This window comes from Meriones unguiculatus, chromosome 11 (assembly GCF_030254825.1).
Source record: "Meriones unguiculatus strain TT.TT164.6M chromosome 11, Bangor_MerUng_6.1, whole genome shotgun sequence".
NCBI classification, from domain to species: domain Eukaryota; kingdom Metazoa; phylum Chordata; class Mammalia; order Rodentia; family Muridae; genus Meriones; species Meriones unguiculatus.
Window position 1 is genome coordinate 99282722 of NC_083359.1, and position 25155 is coordinate 99307876.

At 38.7% G+C, this 25155-nt stretch overlaps 1 protein-coding gene across 19 annotated transcripts in view; it reads left to right on the plus strand.

Moving 5' to 3' along the window:
• Window positions 1-25155, plus strand: part of Cdc42bpa (CDC42 binding protein kinase alpha) — a 205887-nt gene that overhangs the window by 46657 nt on the left and 134075 nt on the right. The gene's annotated exons all lie outside the window — the stretch shown is intronic.

The window sequence follows — 25155 nt, forward strand, 5'->3', positions numbered from 1 at the left end:
TTGCTGTAGAAGGTGTTTTATGAAGTGGTGAGAGATACTTGCTGTTATAGCAATATGGCTGATCAGAAAACAGATTAAACTTGTGCATGAAATTGTTTTCTCTGATGCTTCACTGTTTAGTATGTACTAAATTTTGTTTCTTGGCTGTTTTCTTCTTGTGCTAAGGCCATACTTGTGCTCATGTCCTACTTCATCTCCTGAGAAGTTGTGGTGTGTCTGGTAGTGTGTCTTCCTGCTGCTCCTGCTCTTCCTCTCATTGTGTTTTCATATTACTTTAGAATCACATTCATTTTTACACACGCGCACATACGTACTCACGCACACACATGTTCATGCACGCACACACACACACACACACACACACACACAGAGGGAGAGAGAGGGAAAGAGTGGGATCTGAAATTTGGGTTGAAATTCCATTGAAACTAGAGATGAGTTTATAACTAAATGAAATTTTAAGCTGAGTTAGCTTATCCATGAACATGATATATTTATTCTTTTATTTAGGGATTTGTAAGTTTGTAGCTTCATTTGGTATAGAGGATTTCACATTTCCCAGCAGGTTTACTAGATATTTCGTATTCTTGAGATTATTTTTAATTAAAATGGCTTAAGTTTCATTTTCTAATTTTTGAAAATACAGATAATTGCAATTATTTTTTTCATTAACCTTATGGCTAATCATAGTAATTTTAAGATCATCTATGTGTTGCGTTTTAATAACATACTTCCTCTACATCTGTTGAAACACTGGAAAGTTTCCTCCTTTACTTGGTTAATGTGTTGAATTCCACTTGTTAATTTCAAATGTTAAACTAACTTTACATTTATAAAGTGATTCCAGCGTGGTTGTGTCTTATCCTTTTAATGCACCAGTGGATTTGGTATGCTTTAAAAATGTGCATATTTAATTTTTTCCACCTTTTCTTGTTTGTTTGCTTGTTTTGAGTCAGGGTTTCTCTGTGTAGCCCTGGCTGTCCTAGACTCTGTAGATCAGGCTGTTCTCAAACTCAGAGATCCTCCTGCCTCTGCCTCCTGAGGGCTGGGATGAAAGGTGTGCACTACCATTACCTGGCCTTTTTTTCCTTCTTTTTACCTGTTTTTGATACAGAAATTGGCCTGTAACTTTCTTCTAACACCTTAATCAGATTTGGGGATCTTGGCTCTGTTAGTTCCACAGGAGTGTCCATTTCTTGCTGCTTTCTGCAAGCTTCTGAAGTGATTACCATTTTCCTTATATGCTTCTGGTATTTCACAGGCCAGGCCGCCTGGGCCTGGAGTCTGTTGCTGAGATCGTCAGTATAATAATTTTTACAAAATGGATTTTAAAACATTATATGTCAGTTTTGTTGTATTTGTTCACCTCATATAACTTTTAGAACTTAGCATTGTATTGCTCACTTAATGATTTATATGACCATTGATTGATCTCATTTTTAAATTTGTTTTGCTAGGGAGTTGTCCATTTTCTTTGTTTTTCAATAAAATAACCTTTAGCCTCTTCAGTTTTGCTGTTGTAGATTTGTGCTATTAACCTGCCACAAATTTGTACTTCTGATTTACTGGAGTAGATAATTTAGAATATTGGTTTCTAGTTCTTCTTATAAAATGTGCATTTGGGCTGTTTTCCTCCAAGCAGTATTATCTGTAGCTGGTGAATTTTGAGATGTCATCCTTCCATTATTTTTGCTTTAATTTCCAGTATGATTTTACATTTTGAGGTTGTTTTGTGTCTATGAGTTTAAAGCTTCATCACTGTTTCTAAGTGCCCTAAGGATTTTCTAGTTGTATTTTTGCATTGAATTATAATGTGATCAGAGCTGAGATAGCATATATTGTATGAGTAGAATTTATTATTATTATTAAATTAGTTAACATAAATTATAGTTTTTAATTATAAATTAATTATAATTTAGCTACTTAAAATTTCTGTTTTAAGTTTTGTTTTCTCTTGAGCTGCCATTTCTTGAGAAAGGGGTTGGCTTATTTCAGTTTTTTCTTGATTCCTTTTTTTTTAAATCTTGATCTATTACTTCCTAGAGAATTTTTTTTATTTCTTTCAGTTTTTGCTGATAATAAATACATTTTGTTTTCCTAATGATGAACTCTTGTATCATTTTAGAATGTTCTTGTTATCTCTGTGATGTTCTTCTGACATATGTTAGTCTGATATTAGTAGAATTATTTTTAACTGTTAGCACTAAATTTCTATCTGAATTCTTTTAATTTGTTTTTTGTAACCTTATAGTATATTTGCTGCTGAGTAGAATACCAGTTCCTTCTTGGCCCTCTGCTCGTGTGGACTTGTGTGACCTGGTTTTTAGTTTTTAGCTTTATATTAATAGAATTATTTACTATATATCATTGTTTCTAGCTTCTACACTCTACATTACACTTATGTGACACACCCTGGTTTTTATTTTCTCCTGTTCTTTTACTTTTGTTTATTATCCATTTATTTGTGTGTGTCTTTGCGCTCTCTCTCTCTCTCTCTCTCTGCATGTATGTATGTGTGTGGATGTGCCATGGCATGTGGTGATCAGAGGGCAAGGCAACTTGTGGGAGCTCTTTCTCTCTTTCCAACATGTGGGTTCTGGAAATTGAACTCAGGCTTGGCAGCTAGTGCCTTTACCCAGTGAGCCCTCGTACTGGCTCCACATCCTAGCTTTCCACTAGCTCACACCATTTCTGTATATGAATATACCATATGTTTTTATTCGTAATAGTTTTGTTGACTGCTAAGTTACTTGTGATTTTTTTTTTTTTGGCTGTTCAGAATATTGCTGTCAGAAGTCTTACATTTTTGGTGAGGTATAAGCATTTATGTATGTTTAATATGAACTTAGGGGTGGATTCCTGTGTTCTGGTAGGCATAGTTAGCTTTAGTAGACAGTGCCAAATAATTTCCTAAGTACTGAGTCATAGTCATACTCCCTGTAACACCAATCTCATTTTCCTGATCTTAAGCTACTTTTGGTAGGTGTGTAGTGGTTGGTGGTTATGATGACTCCATTTTGCATTTTCTGCTAAGTCTTAAAGTTCAGTAACTTTCATATCACTTCATATCTTGTGGATATCCTTTGAACAATAAACATTTGGGATTAGGGAGGTAGGAGTTGAATATTATTGGTATACTCTGGATGTAAGTGATTTCATGGACATAATAAGGTTTATGTATACAAAAAGTGCTTTGGCTTTTCCTTTCCTGGTAGGTCTTGTATTGAAACAAAGTTCAGTAATTAAGCTGTAATGATTAATGATTTCTGTGTTCATTTTAAGAAAATTTTTCCTAACCTGAAGATCATGAATGTTTTCCTTTCATCTTAAAAAAAAAAGACATTTTATTTTATGTGTTTGAGTGGTTTGTCTGCATGTATATATGGGTACTGTGGTGCCCACTGAGTGCCTGGTTCCTGAAAAGGTCAACAGAAGGTGTTGGGCCCCTGGAACTGGAGTTATTGAAGGTTCTGAGCCACCAGTGGGTGATTGGAATTGAACCCAGGAACTCTGCTAGAGCAGCAAGTGTTTTAACTTCTTTTTAAAAATTTTTATTTATCACAGGTAATTCACTTTGTATCTGAGCTGTAGCCCCTCCCTCATCCTCCATCACTCCACTCACTTTCATTTTTTTTTTTTTTTTTTTAGAAATTCTTTCTATAAAATACCAGGTGTGATGGTGCACACTTGTAATCCCAGTACTGGGGAGGCTGAGGCAGGAGTGAAACACCAGTCTTGGCTATTTAGTGAGTTTGAGGCTAGCCTGGGTTACAGGAGACCGTGTCTCAAAAACAAAAACAGCCCCCTCTTCCAAAACCAGAAATTCTTTCTGTAGTCTTTCCAGAAAACTTTTTCATTTAGGTCTGTGTCTGTGATCCAATTGGTATTGATTATTTTGTGTTTTCTGAAGTATTGTTGAAACGGATACCTTGCTTTTATTGAAATACTTTTGTTAGTCCTTGAGTATAGAAAAGAAATTGACTTGCGTTGTAAGTGTGGATGGGTTGTGAGCTGCCTGTTCTGTCACCTTGCCTAGCCTGTGTTAGCACCACAGTGAATTGATTCCGTGGCTTTGTACTAAAAAGTTTAGAGCATGCAGTGAATGACGTGGGAGTATAAGGGTTATGTTAGATTCTAGGACTAATCCATTTTGGAACCAGCATGTTCAATTTCCACCATGCCTACTAGTTTGGAGCTGAGTCATCGACTATATAGATAGACTTTGGGAAAACTGACATTCTCATTCTGTTAAATCCAGGAATTTCTGTTTTGAAAACTTGTGTGTGTATTGGTGAAGCACTTGTGTAACGGTGTGTGTAAGGTAGGTGTTGACTCTCACCTTCCACCTTGTTCGAGAGCAGGTCTTTTTGTTCATGGCTGTGTACTGGAGACAGCTGGCCTGTTAATTGCCGGGGATTCTGGCTTCACCTCTTAGCTGGAGGAGCACTGGGTTACAGTTTTTCTTGGGTCCTAGGGATTTGAACTCGGATTCTTATACTTGCATGGTTAGAACCCACTGAACCATTTCCGCAGCACTCTCCTTGTTATGTGTAGTTTGTTAAATTTATTCCCCAAGTACTGATGCTTTTTGATTTGATGACAAATGACTATAAACTTTTTATGTTCAGTATTATGTTTCTGATATGTAGGTACACTTGATTTGTATATCTGACCTGTTTTCCCTGATGTCCTATTCCATGTCTTTGTTTTGGCACAAGCTTAGGTGGCTATTGCAGAGTTGCACAGGTGTCATGAGGTGGACATGCTTACTCCATTGGAATTTAGGGAAAAGACATTAAAAAAAGGTTGAGAATTAAGGATTTTTAAGGATTTAAGGATTCAGTTTTCACTGTTAAATAATATGCTTTGATGGATATGACCTGTTTGATTAAAAAGTGTGTCCTAATACTAGTTTCCGAGGTTTTAAAATTTTAATCATTAATGAGTGTATATACTGGAATAATATAGATTTTCCTTTTTATTCACTTACTGTGATGATCTATTTTGATTTTTTTGATCCACTTAATTGCTTTATTTGGTGTTTTTTGGTGTATGTATGCATGTTTAGTTTTTTTGAATTCTTTATCTATTCTGAATCTTAACCCCATTAATAGTTGGTACACATTTGCCCTCATTCTGGAGGCTGTCTCTTCTCCTTGTGTCCTGTTTCCTTTTCTGGGCAGAACCTTCTTACCTTGATGCAGTCCCACTTGTTATTACTTATTATATTGTTTCATGAACTATTAAAATTCTCTTCACAAAGCCCTTGGCTGTCAATAATTTAAGTATTTTGCTTGTTTTCCTTCAGATATTGCCATAAGGCCTTTGATCCATTTTAACTGATTTTTATGTAGGATGAGAGTTAGAAATCCAGTCTTGTTTTTCTACATGTGAATATTCAATATTCCCAGCACCATTTATTGAAGAGACTTTTTTTTTCCCAGCATAAGTTTTGCTCTCTCTGCAGAACATGAGATGGCTATTGCTGCAAGGGTTTGTTGCTGGTTCCTTTACTTTGTTCTGTTAGTTAAGTACGGCATTTGACCTAGCTAGTTTTATGTCACCTTGACACAAACTATAGCCATCTGAAAGGAGGGAACCTCACTTGAGAAAACACCTTCATAGATCCATCTGTAGGATGTTTTCTTAATTAGTGATTGATGGTGGAGGGCGCAGCCCTCTGTGGGTGATGCCTTCCCTGGACTGGCGGTCCTGGGTACTATAAGAAAGCAGGCTGTGTAAGTGTTACATACAGCTCTGAAGGGTGTACCCTGGTGGTCAGGAGCCAGAAACAGTGCACAACAAGCCCCACGCAAGAGACTCACTGGGAAAGGCACAAGAGAGTGGCCTCCTCTGCTTGGGTGAGAAGCAGTAGGAGACTGACACTGAGACAGGCTTTCTATAGGCTTTCTCGAGGGAGGAGTTTTCCAGGGTGGAAGTTCCCAGGATAGGGATTGATGGGATTTCAAGCTAAGCCCAGTGATGGTAGGTTTTTGGGCTCAGGGATTGGTAGGTTTTGGTAGGTTTTCAAATCCAAAAGTGAGCTCAGGCCTTTTACCCTACAGGCTGAGCAAGCCATGAGGAGCAAGCCAGTAAGCGGCACCCCTCCATGGCCTCTGCATCAGCTCCTGCCTCCAGGTTTAAGCCTGGCTTCCTTCTGTGACAGACTACACTGTGGAAGTGTAAGCCAGATAATTCTTTCCTCCCCAACTTGTTTTTGGTCATGGTGTTACATCACAGCAATTGAATCCCAACTTAGACAATACTGGAGCATAATTTGAAGTAAGGTCTTGTGATACTTGCAGCATTGATTTTTGCCGAAGTGTGTGTGTGTGTGTGTGTGTGTGTGTGTGCGTGTGCACATCTGCCATGTGAAACATTATCCTTTGTATTACAAAACAAGTTTTTAATTTTAGTGAAATTCTTATTATTTATTATTTTCATGAGTTATGTCTTTGGTGTTGGTGTATTATTGATTTTCAACTATTAAAGCAATTCTTGGTACAGAGTCTGTTAGATTAGGATCATCTTTCAAGATGTTTTTCTCTTCAGTTAGTAAATTTTTGTAAGCTAGTCTTACGCCTGTATTCATGGAGAGTGTTGACCCATATTTTTTTTTTTGTTTTTATCATTTTCAGGCATTGAAATTAAGGTTGTGATGAATGTAAGTAAGGAGTTGGGGTGCTGTTTTTGTTTTTCTAATGTTTGGAAGCTTTTGTACTTAAATGTTTGGAATTTAATAATGCATCTATCTGAACTTGGGTTTTTAATACTCATAATTGCTTAACACTTAATGGTTATAGAGTTGGCTAGCCAGCTTTTTCTTTTTTGCTTCAGTTAGCGTCAGCTTCAGTATGCTTTATCTTTCATTTGCTAACATTGAAGTTACCAAATTTATTGTCATGAGGCTGTTTATATTTTTTTAAAAATTAATTTTGCTCTTAAAGTCTGAGGCAAGGTTCCTTTTATGATCATAGTGCATGCTTTCTTATTAGGGGTTTTCCAATGCTCAGAGCTACTTGTGTCTGTGTAGGTTGTCACTCTGTGTATACACACACACTCACATGCATGTTATGTGTGAATTGTATGTAAGTACACATGTATGCAGAAGCCAGGGCAAGAATTGGATACCTTCTATTGTTCTTTTCATAATTGCACTGAGATAGTCTTTCACAGAACTGGAAAACCGCCTTTGGGCCAAGTTTGCTGGCCAGCTAGCATATGGATGGATGTACCCATGTTTGCTCTCTGATACTGAGGTTTTATACAGGTGCAGCCATGCCTTGCTTTTTACCTGAGTGCTGGGGATTCAGACTCAGTTCTTTATGCTTCAAAGCAAGTCTGTTTACTCATGGAGCCATCTCAACAGCTATAATCTAAAGTTTTGTCTTTTATTTTTTAAACATACTGAACATCTGTTTTTACTTTTGTGATTCTTTTCTTTGGATTTAGTTTAATAATTTGCTTTCTACCTTTTCATGGTAGAAACCTATTTCTTTGCTTCTCTTTTATTTTAATTTAAACTGAGAAGCATAGATTTTGTTTTTAATGGTGGTTAGATTTAACCCAAAGGTTATTTTTTTATTATTGATTTCAAAATACTATTTAAATTTCTGTTTCAGGAGTTGTAGAGGTCATTCTTTGCTTTAAAAAGTTTGGCTGTTTGAGTTATTGTTTTCATACAGTGAGATAATGTTTTTCATTTTTTTCTAAATTCAAAATTTGTTTATGGTCAGAATGTGAACTGTTCTTAAGTAAAATTTCTCCTAAAAATAATGCTTATTCTGCGTTGAGTTTTTCCTATGCTTTCCTAATGTCAGCAAAATTAAGATGGTCAATGCTGTTATTAAGATTGTCCATGATTTATTGATTGCTTTTTAGTTTTGTCAGTGACTAGGGGAGTGTCTCCCTAGAGTGTTATATTCCCTGATTTTGGAAAGTGTTATAGCAAGCACATGCACTTTCAGAGTAGCTGTGTCTTCCTGTGCTCATCACTGTGGCTGCTTCTCTTTTATGTAAGGCATTGTTTCATATGTAGCATTTTGATTCCCCCATTAGTAGTCAGCTTTCCTATGGTTTGAGCCCTTTTACAGTTGTATTTAAAGTGAATCTTTTGTGGGTATATGCACTCAGGTTTTGCATTCTTATACATTATAATACTACCTACTTTTATTGGACTGATTAGACTGTGAGTGTGAAAGTTAGAAAGGAAGATTTAGAATTAACTAATTGCACAGTTTACAAATGCGTTATTGTTAGCGCACTTCTTCTGTTATGCTGGGCGTTGAACTCAGGGTCTTTTTCATGTTAGGCAGCTCCCACAGAGCAATGTTATCATCCCAAATGTGATGTTTTTATATAAACTTAAGATATTAATGAAACTGACTGCAAATACAAGAGATACTTCACTAATAAATATTTTTAGAAATAATTAACAAATATAGGCAACTTCAGAAGATTGTAGAAGAAAAAAACTTATAATAAGAGTAAGCGCTATTATTGGACAGGTTATATATATATATATGTACATATATGCTAATTATTTGATAGGGTGGTTGTAAAGGTTGCATAGAAAAATAAACATTTTGGGGCTGGAGAGATGACTCGGAGATTAAGAGCACTCACTGCTCTTCCGAAGGTCCTGAGTTCAATTCTCTATACCCACATGGCTGTTGACAATTGTCTGATGATATCTACTGGTGTGTAGATGTACAAGCAGGCAAAAGTACCTATACATGAAATATATAAATAAACAAATCTTTACAAAAACAGAAGCATTTCCACCCACTTGGACTTTCCTTTTGTTCAGGGTGATAAATATGGATCTATTTGCATTTTCTACATGTAGATAGCCAGTTAGACCAGCACCATTTGTTGAAGATGCTCTTTTTTTCCCCCGTTGTATGGTTTTGGCATCTTTTTCTAAAATCATAGGCGTGTGGGTTTATTTCTGGGTCTTCTGTTTGATTCCATTGATCCGCCAGTCTGTTTCCATGCCAGCACCATGCAGTTTTTATTACTGTTGGTCTGTGATATGCTTGAGATCAGGGATGGAGATACCTCCAGAAGATCTTTTGTTTTACAGGATTGTTTTAGGGATTCTGGGTTTTTTGTTTTTTCATATGAAATTAAGAATTGTTCTTTGAAGGTCTGTAAAAAATTTGTGTTGGTATTTTGATGGGAATTGTATTGAATCTGTAGATAGCTTTTGGCATGATGGCTATTTTCACTGTTAATCCTACCGATCCATGAGCATGGGAGATCTTTCCGTCTTCTGTTATCTTCTTCAATTTCTTTCTTCAGAGACTTGAAGTGTTTTTTTGTTTGTTTGTTTGTTTTCTTTTTTTTCCATACAGGTATTTTACTTGCTTGGTTAGAGTCACACCAAGGTACTTTGTTATTTGTGGCTATTGTGAAGGGTGTTGTTTTCCTAATTTCTTTCTTAGCCCATTTGTCTTTTGTGTACAGGAGGGCTTCAGATTTTTTTGAGTTAATTTTGTATCTAGCCACTTTGCTGAAGCTGTTTATCAGCTTGAACCCCCTGCTCAGTTTCCAAGTGGGTTCCCTAGTGAAGGGGACAGGGGCTGTCTCTGACATGAACTCAATGGCTGGCTCTTTGATCAGTTCCCTCTGGGGGGGAGGGGGAGCAGCCTTGTCAGGCCACAGAGGAAGATGATGCAGCCAGCCCCGATGAGACTTGATAGGCTCCCCTACCAGTGGACTAGGGAAGGGGAATAGGAGGAGAGAAGGAGGGTGGGTGGAACTCGGAGGAGATGGAAGGGGCTGCAGCCGGATACAAAGTGTGAATAAATTGAAATAAATAAATAAATAAATATAAATTAAAAAAATAAAATTGGAAGAGTTAAAAAAAATAGGCATTTCTAGAGCTGGGAATGGTAACACATATCTGCAGTCCTAGCTACTCAGGAGGCTGAGGTTGGTGAATGGCTTCTGCCCAGGAGTTTTCCCTGAGTCTGGACAACATAGCCTGCTCCCCTTCAAAAATGAACAAACACACAAACTGATTCTAAGAAGAATCATTAGAAAAACTCATAGCAAGTGCAGTGATAGACCTGCTATATCTGAAACCTCAAGAGTTAACCGATGAATAAGTACAGGGCAGGCCTGGAGAGGTGGCTCAGAGGTTAAGAGCACTGGCTGCTCTTCCAGAGGTCCTGAGTTCAATTCCCAGCAACCACATGGTGGCTCATGACCATCTGTATTGAGATCTGGTGCCCTCTTTTGGCGTGGTGGTGTACATGCAGACAGAACATTGTATACATAAGAAATAAATCTTAAAAAAAAAGTACAGGACAGACTCGCATACATATTTTTTTTTCTTTACTAAAGACAGTAGCTCCAACTGGCATGGATGAAAAACATTTAGTAGATGATTTAGAACACAGGATAGCCATTTGGAAAAGTCTTCTTATGGAGCAAATTAAAATTCATGCCATATCTTAGGGCAGAATACAAATAGATGAAAGATAGTGTAATAAATAGGACAAACATAACATAGATATCTATCAGTATGTAACTGCTTGAATAATTGTGGTTAAGCGCAGAGAATAAATCTTGCTTTGAGACTCATAGCCAAACATTAGGCGGAGCTCAGGAAATCCTGTGGAAGAGGGAAGAGAGGATTATAGGAGTTAGAAGGGTCAAGGACGCTACAAGAAAATGCCCCACAGAAGCAACTAACCAGGGCTCTTAGGGACTCACAGAGACTGAACTGACAATTAGGGAGCCTGCATGGGTCTGACCTAGGTTCTCTGTATGTATGCTGTGGTTGTGTATCCTGGTCTTCTTGTGGGACGCCTAACAGTGGGAGTGGGGTCTGTTTCTGATTCTTTTGCTTGCTTTTGGGACCCTTTTTCTCCTACTGGGTGACCTTGTCGAGCCCTAATATGAGGGGATGTACCTAGTCTTAGAGCACTGTGACGTGCCATGTTTGGCTGGTATCCTGGGGGGCCTTCTGGTTCCTGATGAGAAATGAGGAGGAGTGGATCTGGGGGAGAGGGGAGGGAGGAGGAGGGACTGGGAAAAGAGGATGGGGGGGGGAAAACTGTGGTCAGGATAAGAGAATAATGAAAAACGGAACCAAAAAACCTTGCTGTATTTAAGTAGAGAGATATGGATGCATTATGAAGAGGATAAGATAAGATGTAGGGGATGTTACTGTTACTTGTATTTCCATCACGTGCCATTGGCAGGGATTAGGAGGGCATGGGGTACATGTAAGCAGAGTGCATAGTGACACTTGTACATAGGAACTGTTTAAATTTTGTTTTGATTTTTTCTTATGTAACATTTTAGCCATTAAAAAGTTATGTGAAAGAACCTTGCAGTTTGAGGTGAGTTCATCTGCAGGTTCTCTTGAATCATCTCAACTTCTCTTAGTATAGAAGGAGGCAGCCAGGGCTCAGCTCACTTCATGAGGCTAGAGTAACCAACCTTCTTCTAAAACCTGACAATATGTTGGGTGAAGGATGCAGCATAGGAAGGGCTACTTATCACCAAAGTCAAGGACAGTGACTACCTCTTTGGGAAGGTGGAGTTGTATCCACGTTCATTTTCAGGCTGTAGTGCACATGGGAGTGTTTCTGGTCTGTGCACTCAGGACTGTTTCTGAGTCACAGTGCAGGCTAGGAGCATTTCCGGTTTGCTGCAAGTTTGGACTTCTTGATCTGGATTTCATTCATTGTGCATGTCGTGATTGTGTTTAATTTTCTCTCTATATATAATTTTATATCCAGTGCTATATTATAAAAGTACTAAACTTTTCTTTTTTCTATTTTATTAAAAATAGATTTTTTTCACACGACATATTCTGATTACAATTGTCCAACAACTCTTCCTCATTGCTCCCCATCTCCCCTCTCATTCAAATCCACATCTTTCTGACCCTAGTTAGAAAACAATCAGGCATCTAAAGGATAATAATAAAGTAAAATAAAAAGATAAAACAAAAACAAACCAGAATAGGACAAATCAAACAAACAGATGAAAAAAGACCTAAAGAAAAAGCATGGGAAACACTTAGACACACATGTTCATACACCCAGGAATTCCATAAAAACACAAAACTAGAAGCCATGGCATATATACTGTAAGTTTAAAAAGTGCTCTGACACAGCGTTATGAGATAATGAACCTCCAAAGATGTTCGTATTGGCTATCTACTGTTGGGCACAGGGCTTGCATTTAAGATTAGTTTGTATCCCAGTGAGATGCTGATGGAGAGAACGAAGTTTTCATTTGCTGGGGTTATCAGTTGGAGATAACTTCTAGGTTAGGGATTGGGGCTGTGTCCACTTTCTCCTCTTAGCACTGAGACCACATCTGATGCAGACCTGTGCAGGCCCTGCGCATGCTGCTACAGTCTCTGTGAGTTCAAGGTCTCTCTCTCTGCGTATTGTTTAGCTGTGAGTCTCTGTATTTGTTTCCATCTACTGCCAGAAGAAGCGTCTCTGATGATAGCTGAACAAAGCACTGATCTCCAAGTGTAGCAGAATGTGGTTAGGAGTCATTTTATTACTATGTTCCCTTAGCAGAACAGTAGTATTTGGTTTTCCCCTAGTTTTCCTGGCCTATCTGGTCTCAGGTTCTTGGCCACCTAAGCAGTGTTGAGGATGGGTTCTATCCCATGGAGCTGGCCTTAACTCCAATTAGATATTGGTTGGTTACTCCCACAAGCTTTGTGCCACTGTTGCACTAGTGCCTCTTTCAGGCAAGGTAATCATTGGAGATTGAAGAGTTTGTAGCTGAGTTGGTGTTTGCCTTTCTCTTTTGGTAGTGTGCAGAATACCTCTCAGTACCATAAATACTGGTCTATTGGGGTGAAGGTTCTAGGTAGGCACCAGCTCAACTTCTTTGTGTTTGATGAGTTGTGTAGGCGTTGTCTTCAGCAGTAGAGCCTTGGATTCAGTTTGTGGAGAGCAACCAATAGCCTTGGCAATAGCATGAGTTGTTTGGGGGTTTCCATGTGGCCTCTTTGGCCAGCAGCTCAATGAGATGTAACCTATTCCTGGCACAGGAAGCTTAATTTGATGACCAGAGATGTCCACTTGGGCTTCCACCTCCCCATTATTGGTCAATTTCATTTACATCCTCTCATATATGTATATATTTTAGGAAGCTTCTTTATTATTATTATTTTTTTAATTTTTATTTTTAAAATATTAATCACAGGTTATTTACTTTGTATCCCAGATGTAGCCCCCTCCCTCATTCCCTTCCAATCCCACCCTCCCTCCTTCATCTCCTCCCTGTCTCTTTCCAAGTCCACTGCTAGGGGAGGTCCTCCTCCCCATCCATCTGACTGTAGCTTATCAGGTATCTTCAGGACTGGCTGCAATGTCCTCCTCTCTGGCCTGGCAAGGCTGTTCCTCCCTCAGGGGGTAGGAGGAGGTAAAGGAGCCAGTCATTGAGATCAAGTCAGAAATAGTTCCTGTTCCCCTTACTAGGGAAACCCACTTGGATACTGAGCTACCATGGGCTACGTCTGAGCAGGGGGTTCTAGGTTATATCCAGACATGGTCCTTGGTTGGAGAAACATTCTCATAGAGGACCCCCATGCCCTGATATATTTTGTCCTTGTGGAGCTCCTGTCCTCCCCCAGTCATACTAACTCCCCCTTTTATTATATGATTGCCTGCATTCTACCCAAGGTTTGGTTATGAGTCTCAGCATCTGCTTTGATAGGCTGTTAGGTAGAGTCTTTCAGAGGCCCTTTGTAGTAGGCTCCTGTCCTGTTTCTTGTTTTCTCCTACTTCCCATGTCCATCCCATTTGTCTTTCTAAGTGAGTATTGATCATCTTACCCCAGGTCCTCTAACCCAGATACCCTAAATTGGTTAGAAGAAAAAGTGGGGAAGACCTTGGAACTCATTGGCACAGGAGACAACTTCCTGAACAGGACACCAACAACACAGGCTCTTAGAGCAACAATTGATAAATGGGACCTCATGAAACTGAAACGCTTCTGTAAAGCAAAAGACATTGTCATCAGAACAAAACGTCAGCCTACAGACTGGGAAAGGATCTTCACCAACCCTGTATCTGACAGAAGGCTGATATCCAGAATATGTAAAGAAATAAAGAAATTAAAAAGCAATAAATTAAGCAATCCGATTAAAAAATGGGGTACAGAGCTAAACAGAGAATTCTCTGTAGAGGAATATAAAATGGCAGAGAAACACCTAAAGAGATGCTCAATGTCCTTAGCCATCAGGGAGATGCAAATCAAAATGACCCTGAGATTTCACCTTACACCTGTCAGAATGTCAACGGTTAAAAACTCAAGTGACAACACATGCTGGAGAGGTTGTGGAGAAAAGGGAACCCTCCTCCACTGCTGGTGGGAATGTAAACTTGTACAACCACTCTGGAAATCAATCTGGCGCTTTCTCAGACAACTAGGAATAGCGCTTCCTTAAGATCCAGCCATACCACTCCTAGGCATATATCCAAAAGAGGCTCAAGTACACAATAAGGACATTTTGGTTGAAAATCTGTTTTGTTAGATATTAGAATGGCTACTCCTGCTTGCTTCTTGGGTCCATTTGCTTGGAAAACTGTCTTCCAGCCCTTTACTCTCAGGTAATGTCTGTCTTTGTGACTTAGGTGAGTTTTTTGTATGCAACAGATTATGTGTCCATTCTGTTAGTCTGTCTTTTTATTGGAGAGAGTTGAGTCCATTGATGTTGAGGGAGATTAATGACCATTGGCTGTTAGATGCTTTGATTTTGCTGTTGGTTGTGGTAGTGTGTATGTGTGCTTGACTACTTGTAGTTTTGTTGTAGTGAGGTTATTCGTTTCCTGTGTTCTTTTGAATGCAGTTAGTTTTCCTGGGTTGTATTTTTCCTTCTAGTAACTTCTGTAATGCTGGATTTGTGGGTAGGTATTGTTTAAATTTGTTTTTGTCGTTGAATATCTTATTGTCTCCATCTATGATGACTGAGAGTTTTGCTGGATATAGTAGCCTGGGCTGACATCTGTGCTCTCCTAGGGTCGGCATGATATCCATCCAGGCCCTTCTGGCTTTCATAGTCTCTGTTGAAAAGTCAGGTGTGATTCTAATGGGTTTGCCATTATATGTTACTTGGCCTTTTTTCCCTTGCAGCTTTTAGTATTTTTTTCTTTGTTCTGTATACTTACTGTTTTGATTATTATATGGCTGGAGGATTTTCTTTTCTGGTCTAATTTATTAGGTGTTCTGTAGGCCTCTTGTATGCTTATAGGCCTCTCCTTTAAGTTGGGGAAATTTTCTTCTATGATTTTGTTGAAGACATTTTCTGGGCCTTGGAGGAGAGAATCTTTTTCCTCTATTCCTATTATTCTTAGGTTTTGTCTTTTCATTTTGTCTTGGATTTCGTGGATGGTCTGTGTCAGGAATTTTTTGGATTTAACATTTTCTTTGACAGATACATCGATTTCTTCCATTGTAGCTTCTACACCTGAGATTCTTTCTTCCATCTATTGTAGTCTATTGGTTATGCTTACCTCTGTAGTTCCTGTTTTCTTCCCTAAGTTCTTCCTCTCCATGATTCCTTCCATTTGTGTGTTCTTTAATTTTTCCAGTTCTGTCTTCAGATCTTTAGCCGTTTTGTTGACTTCCTTCACCTGTCTGACTGTATTTTCCTGTTTTTGCTTCAGTACCTTCAGCTGTTTGTTTGAACATTCCTCTGTTTCTTTTATTTCTTTCAGTGATTTAATTATTTCCTCTCTAAAGGCCACAAACTGGCTGCATCTTCCTGTATTTCTTTACAGATGGCCATAATCTGTTTGTCTTTATCTTCCTCTAATTCTTTATGCATTTTATTTGTTTTCTCTGTTATCTTCTTCATAAGCATAGATGTATGGTCATCTTCTTGAATTTCAGCTACGCTGGGGTGTCCAGGGCCCCTTGCCCCTGGATAACTGGGTTCTGGAGATGCCATATTGCTCTGCCTTTTGTTGGTTGAGCTTTTACGCTGGCCTCTACCCATTGGGCTGTCTTCGGTGTTGGTTGTTAGTCACCTTTCTGGTGCTTCCTGGAATCCTGTGGTGGAGAGAATCCCTTTGGCAGGAAGATGATTTTTCCTGAAGGAAGCCTCCTCAGCTTTTTGGGTATGGTCACTGAATGGCCGGTGTTTCTCAGGAATTGCCACAGCTCACCTCAGGCATATAGACCTGAGTGGTAACTGTGGTCTTTGTTAGTCAAGGGGTTCTCTCCTCTCACCCATAGAAGTCCTGGAGACAGCTGTCCTCCTGCTGGGTTTCTTGCTTTGAATTTATGAACTGCTGCTGTTGTTCTTAGACTGTTTTCCAGGCACAGCCCTCTTGAAGAACCTGGGAGTCCTGTGGTTTGGTCAGTTTAGTTATGGATAACTGGTTTTCCCTTGAGCAGTATTGGGGGCTGATCTTGGAGGTCCCAGGCTTCTGTTAGACTGAGGTTGGGGCTCTGTGCCCAGTACCCAAGCGGTAATCAGTGGCAGGTGAGCACAGCTCTCATGTATGCAGTAGGAGCCTAGAGCCTGGAGCCTGTGGGAACCCAGAAACTTTTCCGGAGCAGGCGAGTGGTGGTCCCAAGCTGGCGACTGGGTGCCTGCAGGAACTTGGGAACTTTTTCCATGTGGGTATGTGTTGGGGGCGGCTGAAAGCTCTAAGCTCGGGCCTGCTGATTCCCTAGCTGTGGGTTTTCTCCTGACAGGGAAACTCAGTCTCTGGTGCTCTGGGGCCCACAGTTCTGTCTGGGATGTGAGTCAGGCACACAGCAGTTCTCTGGGCTGGCGGCTAAGGGCCCCAGTTCTGAGCTGGCAGCTGAGACACCCCCCCCCGCTCTGGGCTGGCAGCTGTGTGCCCGCTGGTCCCCAGGACCTTTTCCAGGGATTGACTGGGTGACCTGAGGTCAGTCCCAATTGATTCCCTGACTGTGGGATTTCCTCTGACCTGGGAATCAGAATCACTGGTGTTTTAGGGCCCAGAGTTCAGTCTCCTGGCGGCTGTGCCAACACTGCTGTCCTGTTCCTCAGACACAGTATTCTCCTCACGCCACCATCTCGGATCTCCCCCGGACAGTTGTGTCTTATATCTGAATTTACTGGAAATGCATTGGTTTCTCTCCATTTAGAATGATGTTGGCTGTGGGCTTGCTGTAAATTACCTTTATTGTTGAGGTGAGTCTCTATATACCTAGTGTGGTGGTTTGAATAGGTATGGCCCCGGAGACTCACCTGATTGACTGCTTGGCCTATGCAGAGTGGTACTATTGGGAGATATGGCCTTGTTGGAAGTAGGTGTGACCTTGTTGAAGAAGGAAGTGTACCACTATGGAAGTGGGCTATGAGTCTTATAAGCTGAAGTCTGTCCGATGTGGCACAGCTTCATTCTGCTGCCTGCAGATCAAGATGTAGAACTCTCATCTCCTCTATTACCATGTCTTCCTGCACACTGCCATGTTCCCATCATGACAGTAATGGACTAAACTTCTGAACTGTAAGCCAGCCCCAAGTAAATGTTTTCCTCTATAAGAGCTGCTGTGGTTATGGTGTCTCTTCACATCAATAAAACCCTAACTAAGACACTAAGCCTCTTCAGGACTCTTTATCATGAAGGGGTGTTGATTTTGTCAAGGGTCTTTTCTGTATCTAGTGAGATGATCATGTGGGTTTTGACTTTCAGTCTGTGTATATGGTGGATTACATTTATTGATTTATGTATGTTGAACCATCCTTACATCTGACCTGGGATAAAGCCTTCTTGATCATAGTGGATGATCTTTTTGGTGTATTCTTAGATTCAGTTTGCGAGTATTTTATTAAACGATTTGCAGTTAGGTTCACAAGAGAAATTGGTCTGTACTTCTCTTTGTTGATTCTGTATATGTATAGATATCAGGGAACTGTGGCTTCATAAAAAGAATTGAGCAGTGTTTCTTCTGTTTTTATTTTGTAAAATAATTGGAGGAGTATAAGCATTAATTGTTTGAAAGTATGATGGAATTCTGTGCTAAAACTACGTGGCCTTGGGCTTTTTTTGGTTGGGAGACTTTTAATAATTTCGCTAGAGGTTATAGTTCTGCTTAAATGGCTTATCTGTTCTTGATTTAACATTTATATGTGCTATACATCCAGAAAATTATTTATTTTAGATCTTCCAATTTGGTGGAGCACAGGTTTTTAAAATACGTCCTTGTGATTCTCTGTATTTCCTCAGTGTCTGTTGTTCTGTCCCCCTTTTGCCTCTAATTTTGTTAATTTGGATTTTCTCTCGCCACCATTTCATAAAGTTGACTAAGGGTTTGTCGTCAATCTTAGTGATTTTTGTCACAGAACCAACTCTGTTTCATTGGTCTCACCTTCCTCCTCTCCAACTCCAGTCTCCCTGGTCTTATTTTCAGTTTTGTAGCTTCTTCTTCTCTATCGTCATTCCAGGGGTCTATATAGAACCTGTTGGCACACCTAGCTTTCCTTCCATCTGTGGACTCTCTCAGCCCCACTCCCCTAGCCTCATTCTGTAGTGTTAGCTCCAAATACCTAGAAACATGTTCTTTCCAGGACCCCTAGTGGCCACAAGTAGTAGGATCTCAGAAGCATTCCCTACCTGGCAAACCACAGCCACCAAATACCCCTAAGAACTAGAGAGGGCAACAGAAAACAACGAACAGAACATCCACCTAAAAAGACGAGACCAGGTATCAGCACCTAGTATTACAATAATGTTAAATCCAGATGCCCAAATGCTAGGCTAAAAACATAATCAATAACAGCCAGGACAGTGTATCTCCAGCAGAACCAAGCAACCCTACTACTGTAGACCTTGGGGAATCCAATATAGCTGAAGCACAAGACAAGGACATCAAAATAGCTGTTATGAATATGCTCAGTTACCCTGATACCTAAACCACATACACACCCAACCAAGAAAGAGAATTACAGACCACAAACAGTGGAATGAAATGAAGAAAACTGCTCAGGAGATGAAAGTGGAAATGGAACCAATAAACAAATCCCAAACTGAGGGAAATCTGGAAAAAAAAAAATCAGGAACCTCAGAGGCAAGGCTCACCAACAGAATTCAAGAGATGGAAGAGAGAATCTCAGGCGCTGAGACAAGGTAGAAGAAATGGATACCTTGGTCAAAGAAAGTGTTAGATCTCAAAAAATCCAGACACAAAGCATCCAGGAAATCTGGGATGCCATAGAAAGACCAAATCTATGAATAATAAAAATAGAATAAGGAGAAGAAACCTTGGTCAGTAGCACAGAAGACATTTTCATCAAAATCATAGAAGAAAAATTTCCTGACCTAAATAAGGTGGTGCCTATCAAGGTACAAGAAGCATACAGAATACCAAATAGACTGGACCAGAAAATTTTCCTGTGATATTTAATAATCAAAACATTAAACATATACAACAAGGAAAGAATATTACAAGCTGAATTAATTTTTAAAAGCCATAATAAATCTGAAATGTATTCATCTATCAAATTAGCTTTAAAATTTATTAAGTACTGTCTATAAGGACTTTTGTGAAGAACTAGAACACCCTCCCTCCCTGCTTCATCTCTCTGTCTCTCTCTATGTGTGTCTCAGTGTGTGTGTGATATATGTAAACTTTCAAGTGAGTTTCTGGGCATGTGGAGACCAGGATTTGATGTTGGATATATTCTTGGTCATCTCCACCTTACTTTGTGAGATGGGTCTCTGACTGAGCTGGAGATGATTGATTCAGTTAATCTTGTGTCCAGTGAGCCCCAGGTCTCCACTTGTTCTCACCTGCTCACCGTGGTGTTCTATATGTGATACTTTAGGGTTTCCAAACGCAGGTCCTCATGATCATATGACAAGCCTTACCTCTGAGCCATCCCCTCAGGATCCTCCCCTTTGCTGGTACTAGAGATTGAATCCCATTTGCTTGGCCATTGTCTAGCATTGATCTACATCAATGGACCTGTTTTTATCTTTTAATTTGGGGACTGGCTTTTTAAATGCAGTGTATGGTCTTTGCTAGCCTTGAACTTACAATCCTCCTGCCTTGTGCTACTGAAGAACTGGGATTATAGGCTACCTCGAAGAAAACTTTTATGTACCAGTCTCAGAATAAGTAGAGCAGGTAAACAAATGAAGACTTAGAGACATGTTTCTTTTTTAAAGGGGAATTTTTTTTTATGAAACAGTTATCTAATACTCCATATTAAAATGATTGGTAGAATAAAGCAGTGTTCTTTAAACACAGTAAAAGCAGTTTTTTTTTTTTTTTACAGAAGATTAGAAATTAGATTAGAAATTGAATCAACTTTGTTTTTAGTAGTGACCATCACCTTTATTTTAAGGTACCCTATTAGAGTATATAGTCTACAGTTAACACATTTCTATTATTAAGAGAGACTATAAACTTAAACCTTCCTTGTTAGGAATTGCATTTTTATACTTAGGAAACATGAGGTCACATCCTTCAGCCTCACACTCAGTCTTGCTTGTAGTGATGTGCTGGTAGGGGAGTGTTTGGAGCAGCAGGCACTGCTTAGAACACTGTATGAAAGTCCTTATTAGGAGATTTAAAAGGCTGCCTTGTCAGCAGTCTGGCCTAGGAAGAGGATGAAGGATATCCAGGGTTTAGAGTTATTTTCTGTGAAAAAGAACTCTATTCCACATGAGATCAACTCAAATTGTGTACACAAGGTTTGGTCCAGTCCAGAGCTCTGCTCCAGAAACCCCATTAGTAATTGTGTATGTTCTTGAATATTATCTGAACTGAAAAAAAAAGCCAGGAGTTATGGTTCACATCTTTAATTTCAGCCTTTAACAGGCTGAGGCAAGAGAGTTTGAGGACAGCTGGGTCTGTATTCCAAGACTGTTTGTAGATGGGGATCAAGAATTCCTGTTTCCATTACCATGTTAATTCAACTTGTCGTTTTTAAGTGAAAATGCTTGGAAATTTGGTTTAGGCAGGCTATGGTAGTCCCAGTCCTCCCCCCCACCCCCACCTCCCGCTGGTGCATGCTAACTAGGATCCCTGATTTTATTACATAGCAGCTGTTTTTTTCAGACGCTTGGCCTCTTGACAGCTTGTTTATATCGTATCAGATACTTCAGATTTGGGCTAAAGGAAGTCAGCATATATGAAGGAGGCTTCATCTGTCAGTCCGTTTGTAGAAATAAGAACTTTGGTTTCTGCATTGGAAGGGATGCTGTAGACATTGTCAACAGAAAGTTTATCATCTAGGAAGCAGTGTCGCCATGCTTAGAGGTCTTGCTGTACTCACAAGTATATTTCTACCTCACCCTAAGGGATGTTAAGAGCCATTGAAATGGTGCTCACATGTGATGCTAAGTAACTGAGACTGCGTACTGTATAAATAAAAAGTTTGCTTTAGCTCAGAGTTTGGAGGCTGAAAATCTAAGAACTGCTCAGTTTCTGGTAGTGAGTTTTTATTACAGCATAGCAGAAAAGTAGGAAGGAGAAAGTACCGTGTGTGTGTGTGTGTGTGTGTGTGTGTGTGTGTGATGTGTGTAGTGTTCTGAAGCTTTATAGTAACCCACTAAGAGAAATAACTCTCTATAAGACCATCATTCATTTCTTCCATAGCTGGTGTCTACTACTAATGAGATAGCACCTTACTTAGAAGGGCTGTTACCTGAATGACCATTTTCACTTGATGGATATAGAGAAATCATCTGTCTTTGACACATTTGGTATGGGTTTTATTAGTATAGCTATTACTGAAAACAATGTTGAGGTTCCTCAAAACAAAACAAAAACAAAAAAACCCCTAGAAATGGAATTATCACATTATTGGCAATCCTATTGGATATTCATGTAAAGGAAGTGAAATCAATATGCTACAGAGATTTGTGCATTGCAGCATATTCACAATAGTCAATATCTGGAATCAGTGATGGATGAGTGGTGAAAGAAAGTGTGACACACACATAGACATGAACACACACAAGTGGGATGTCATTCAGACACAAGATAGTAAAATGCTATCATTTGTGGCAACATGAATGGAACTGGAGGACATTGTGCTTAGTGAAATACCAGGCACGGAAAAACACTGTTCTCAAGTCATTTGCAGAAACTAAAAAGGTTGAAGTTCATAGTATGGGAAAGAAAGGAAGAAGAAGAGGAGAGAGAAAGGAAAGAAATAGAGGTCACCGAAACAGGAGAATGGGAGGAGGGTAGAGGAAGTTTAACTTAGATAATGAGAGCCCAGAGATGTGTCAGGTGTGTGGTACTGGGGTGACTGCAGTCCACCACGATTAGCCTTGTGTTCAAAACCACCCCCACAGGAGCGGTGAGTGTCACAGGCCCTGAGGAAGGCCAGCAGCACCATTACTACCACTTGCTTAGGTATGTTTTCGTTTGTTTTGTTGTTGTTGCTTATGGTTTTTATAATCTGTGACCATTGTAAATCTGCTTATTAGGCTTGAAAGGGTTTTTATATATTTGTTCAACTTCAAATGTTATTTTCTTTTCTTATTTTTTTGTTCCTACCTGCGTTATGATCACCAGAGTGAGAATTCTGGCTTAATAGAAGTTGTCATAGTTGAAGCTGACTTGCAGGTTTGCTAATTCTTTAGTGTTCATAGACACCTGCTATTTTGTCATTGTTTGGTTTCATTTACTCCAGACTTTCCTGTCTATTCTTTCTGGGGGTTGTTTATTCTTATTTTTCTAAAGCTTTCAAGTGTATTATTAAGTTAATAATAGGAGATATTTCCAATTTCTTTTATGTAGGTAGGTAGGTCTATGAACTTTCTTCTCAGAACTGCTTTCCTTGTGTTCCATAGATATTATGGTTTCATTTTCACTCATTTCTATAACATTTTAAATTTGTTTCTTGATTTTCACCTTGACTCAGTTTTCTTTCATTAGTGGGTTGTTAAACTTGCAGTTATTTTGTGTACTTTCTGCTGCTTCTATTGTTGTGGCTATCCAGCTTTAATCTGCGGTGGTCGGATAGGATGCAGGATGTTATTTCAATTTTCCTATATTTGTTGAGACTTGCTTTGTATTCTAATATATGTTCAATTTTTGGAAAAAGTTCTATAAACTGTTCTTTAGAAGAAAGTGTATTTTTCAGTGTTTGATGACTATTACTTACATTATTTAACTTTAAAGTTTCTCTGTTTAGTTTTTGTGTGGATGACCTGCCTATTGGTAAACGTGGGGTATTGAAGTCACACATGATTACTGTGTTAGGTTAATATGTGATTTTTGATGCAGTACTGTTTCTTTTATGAACTTGGGTGCCCTTGTTTTAGTGTACTAATGTTTAGGATTGTAATTTCCTCTTGGTGGATTTTTTTCCTTTAATAAGCATGTAATGTCTTTTTCTATCTCCTTTGATTCATTTGAGATATTTAGAGAATGAAATAGCTATGCCTGCTTGCTTCAACTTGGTTCTGCTTGCCTGAAATATCATTTTTTAAAAATCTTTTTTACTCTAAAGTGGTATATGCCTGAGTTGTGCTTCTTGTGAAGAAACAGAAAGATGAATCCTGTTTTCTAACTCAATCTGTGAGTCTGTGTTTTAGGGGAACCGAGACCATTAGTATTGAGAGTTAGTGAACAGTGTTTATTAATTCCTATCATTTTGTTACATTCTTTAATACTTTTTTGGTTACCTGTTCTAGGATTATTTATTTATTGCATCTTCTTCAATGTAGTTAACAATTTCTTTAGACTAGAATTTCCTTCTAGTGTCCTTTATTGAGCTGGATTGGTGGACATAAATCCCTTACATTTGTTTTTATCAAGAAACATTTATCTTTCTCTTTCAATTATGACTGATAGTTTTGCTGGGTATGGTGTTTTGGGCTGACATCTGTAGTCTCTTAGTGTTTATAGAACATCAGTTCAGGCCTTTCTGGCTTTTAGTGTGTGCATTGAAAAGTCGTGTGGTATTTGAATGGGCTAGTCTTTATAAGGGGCTTGGTCTTTTTCTCTTGCAGCTTTTTAATATTCTTTATTTGTTCTATACATTAATTATTTGATTATTGTGTGTTGAAGGTGGTTTCTTTTTTTCCTTTTTTCCTATTTGGTGATCTTTGCATCTTGATAGGCTTCTTTCTCTCTCTCTCTCTTTCTTTTTAAGACAGGGAACATTTTCTTCTATGATTTCATTAAAAACATTTTTTTTTTTGTGCCTTTAACCACTGCTTCTTTTCCCTCCTGTATACCTATTACTTATAGATAGATTCGGTCCTTTCATAGTATCTAAGATTTCTTGGATGTTTTGTTTCTGGATTTTTTTTAAATCAGTTTAACTTTTTCTTTGACCGAGTGATCCATGTCTTATACCTTGTCTTTAAGACCTGATATTCTCTCTTTCATTTCATTCAATCTAAGAGAGGCTTTCCTCATAGTGTTTTGACTTCCTGAGTTTTTCATTTCAAGTTTTATTATCAGTTTGGATTTTTTTTTTAGTAATTCTGTCTCTGTTAAATACTATTTTCATATCTTGAATTGTTTTTATTAATTTATTCTACTATGTTTTCATGGTCTTCATTAAGGCATTCATTCATATGCTCTTTAAAGTCCTTAAACATATTCATAATTACTGTTTTAGAATCCTTGTCTTTAGTTGAATTGCCTTAGTTAAATTGCCTTAGTTAAATTTAACCAGTGCTTTAGTTAAATTGCCTTTCTCAGGGAATATGACAGTTTGGGTTGCCAGTTTCTGGAGGAAGAATATTGTCTTAGTTTATGTTTGCAGTGGAATCTATTCATCTGGAATTAGGACATTTGTGGCATTTCTTTGGTATGGAAATCTAGTCATGCCTTTGTTGGGTAGGTGTTCAGGTGGAATGCTATTCTGCTTATCCTGGATTTGTTTTGTATTGTTACTATGGTTTGTTTTTTAATATATATTTTGTCATTTCATGAGATTGAGGGTGAGAAGTTAAAGCATTTAACTCTCAAAATAGTCTATAAATAATAATTTACAAGGAAAACACTCACGTCAGTTTTTGGACTCATATTCTTGGCTTGCTTTTAACACTGATGTTTTCATCCTCTGAGAACCCAGTCCTTCCTAGTTCTGAGTTTGTGTATAATTCATAGAAATCCTCAGTCCTTTGCCCTAGATCCTAGATGTTTTTGATACTTTGGGTTTCTGAGCTGTAGTTTCATCCTATTTGACTTGGATGAAGTCAAGTTGAAATAACA